Source organism: Gavialis gangeticus, unplaced genomic scaffold (genome assembly GCF_001723915.1).
Source record: "Gavialis gangeticus isolate Ggan-Ray unplaced genomic scaffold, GavGan_comp1, whole genome shotgun sequence".
NCBI classification, from domain to species: Eukaryota; Metazoa; Chordata; order Crocodylia; family Gavialidae; genus Gavialis; species Gavialis gangeticus.
In genome coordinates, this window is record NW_017728991.1 from 10150555 (window position 1) to 10154049 (window position 3495).

Sequence of the window (3495 nt, forward strand, 5' to 3'; positions counted from 1 at the left end):
GGTATGGATAAGCAAGCAACTAGAAGGCAGCTGAGCCATATAATGTTGCATTAGTCCCAACGGCATCTAGTCCATCCACTGCTTTTGAGCTGCATCAGCAGGAGTAAGCGCTGTTTTGTCACTAGGTGGATGCAGCAAGTCATTGCTCCACAGTCATTTTTTTCCCTGATAATACCTATTTTTTTAAAAAGTTCTCAGGGGAATTTGCCTTGGATATGGATTGCAAGGCAAGGTTCCCAGCATGGACTGCACAGGTTCTCTCAAGACCCTCTGAACCCTGCACACGGTCCAGTCAATTGGAGGCAAAACAGTTTCCCACTGACTGAGGATGGTGCAGGGCAGGGGTGTTGAACCTTTTTTCATTTGCAGGCCCCTAAAGAATTTCAAATGTCGGACATGTGGACCCCTTCGAATGGTAATTGTGGGTATTCCCATACTTTTGATGGATCATGGTCATCTTTTGTGGACCACAGGTTGAAAACCATGGGTGTAGGGTGAAAACTGGTGGGTCGGTATCCAGGATTACACTAGCCTGGCATACCTCTGGAAATACCCAAGGACTATGGATGCCGGCCTTTTTTGCTTCCACTCTTGTTCCTTTAATTCACTGCTGAGGGGCCACATTCAATTTCCAACCTCAGCCATAGCAAAAGGCACAGGGATTGCACATTGCCGTCATACAGTGACTGGTCTCGTGCAGGCATGTGCATGTGCTGTGCAGACCCTCCCCAATATCAAATGGGCATTTTGCCTTTGAGCTTAAGTGGGAACAGGATTTACCCTGCCATTGAGAGATTCCTTTCCTGTGCTGTTTTCTTAGATGGCAGAGCTTTTCATCAAAGCATTTCTACATCAACTGGCTTTTTAAACTCCTTTTTGAACTTGAGCATTTCCATATGTATGAGACGAAAAATGCATGCAAAGCTAGCTTGGCATCTCATCCAAGAAACCCTTTATAGCTAAAATACTGGAGGAAGAAAAATGACTATCGTGGATTCCCCTTCATCTCTTCTCTGCTCCCCACAAACATCCAAGTATGTGATTTTGCCTATGGACCGAACCAGCTCCATGCCAGCAACGTACGGTGTAAGATTTTGTGGTAGAGAATAAACCGTACAGGGCCCGTTCTCTATTCTGGCCAGGCGCTCCGTTAGTACAAATGAGTGCATGTGGTTTTTCACATTGTGGATCTAGCCAGGGGCCTCCCAAGTGCCTGACAGAAGCTAGTCAAGCTTCATAAACTTTTTCCCTTATACTCTGCGGTGATAAAACCCGCTTAGACGGCGGCAGCGAGTGTTCAGGAGGCAGTGGCATTGCCCCATTCCTACACAAAGACCCCTATTAGAGAGCGGATAGAAGGCCTTGCTGTTAAGGCAGCAGCTTCAGACCAAAGCTAGCCTCGCCTCCGCCTCAAAATTGACTCTGTCACTTTAGGCCAGCTATATAATTGCTTGCAGTCTCAATATTCAACCTACAAACTGATAATAATGCATCAACTTTCCTTAGTTACCCTTGCCAATAAAGTTTGGAAACTCTTCAAGGTAGGGCTTGTTTTTACTCGGTGTATATACAGTGCCTAACACATTGGGGTCCTGGCCTCCACTGCAGCCTCTAGCCATGATTACAATGCAGCTGATAGTACAGATCCTGGGAGGAGGATTCTTGCATTCACTGTGCTGGCTTTCCCTGCCTCTGAAATGGATGAATAAAAATGCCCATTGCACAAGCTTGTTTAAATCAGTGTCTGGAAGGTCTGCTGGGATCCTGGTATGGAGCACCCTAGATTGCTGCAAACTCTTTAATTACCTCCAAGACTGCCTGTGCGCAGTATCGCATCCGAATGTTAAGAGGCTTGGGACAGCATCTGGGAGCTTCTGGAGTAAAGTCTCATAGCACAGCATTCTCCTTTTTGTCTTCAGACTGTCAAGGCAGAGTAACAGACAAAATTTAGGGCTGTTTCTTTTTAGCATTGTTTCATTGAGAGATTAAGGGTTGAACTGAGCCTGTAGAGCAATTCGCAAAGGAAAAAGCAATATTTTTATCTATGAAGGGCCAGGTGCCGTGAAATGCTGTTCTGAGGGTAGAGATACAGAACTTTCCTACAAACATACACATGATTTTTAAGGGAAACGCCACAAGGTGTACACACATGGATTTGACAGAAATAAGGAAACCCCTCTAACCTGCAAACAGGAATTCCTCAAATCCCTCCTTCCCCTCACCCCCTGTCACGGCCCAGCAGGCATTGATCTGCCTTCCAGACCATCTCCCTTCATGAAAACCAGTTGCTGCCATGCAGGTGACTTCCACACTCAACCCAAATCCTTTGTCAGTCTAGCTCACCCTAAATTCCCTGTATTGCAAATGAAACATGGGGATCACTGTAAAGGAGCCCACCAACAGTGGCATCATTTAACCCCACAGACCTTCCTGATAACCAAGGCTTGACACATATCCCCAAACACAGAGGAAACCTGAGATCCTGCTCTTGCTTTTGTTTCAAGGTCATTTGCATCATTACAGATCCTCGCAAGAGGTGAGAGACTCCAGACCAGCTATGAACTGACTGCCCAGAGGAGTTTTCCATCTATTGACTCCTCTGTGAAATCCTCTGAAATATGAACTTTCATTTCTACCCAGGAGAACTTCTACAATCTTTTCTCCATTGCCTGATGAAGGGTGTTTGTGCCTGAAAGCTTGCAATTAAAGACATTATTTTTGTGCAAAAATCTTGTTGGTCTAATAAAAGATATCATCTCTACTATGAGTCCTGATGGCTTTTTCCTTTAGACCAATACAGCTACAACCTGGATACCCAAACACAGGAAGCTTATTATGGAGCTGAACTCTCTTTCTTTTACAGATCCACAACAAAATCAGAGCATTCCCTATCATTGCCACTCCTTCCCTCATTGGTGGTGAAGCAGGTGATACACTTCTCTACAGCCATACCTGCACTATAATAAAAAGGTTTGACTGCAATGAATATAGACACACTTAGAGTAGCTTTAATTTACTTCACTCAAGGAATGAAGCAAAGGTAAAACAGCAGCATGCGTTTCTCCATGGACAGGCCACCCAGATGAGGACCAAGGAGTCTGGTTTGTAGGACCTGATCTGAAGCCTGTGCTGCTACACCTTCCCTGCCATCAGTACCCAAGGTAGCCAGACTATACAGTCTGCATTCACACCTCCAACAGCAGTGTACCTGTGACAGTCGTGCCTCTTTGGGGCCATCTATTAGTGGTCCCGCAACACCGATCAAGGGCCAACCATCCGCCTTCTTTCCTGCCACGCCTTGTTGTTATTTGCTTGATTGAAAGATCTTAATCAAGCGGGAGGCTGCCTATTTTCTATCTGTGGCTCCTTTCCTCCCCTTACACCGCAGCCCAAGCCTCGCAGATGTATCTGGTGTTGTTCAGGCCTGTCCTACTCTCTGCGCCACGCGGACGCTCTCTGGCTTGTCCCTCAGCCTGCACCCTCACCGGCGCCCTC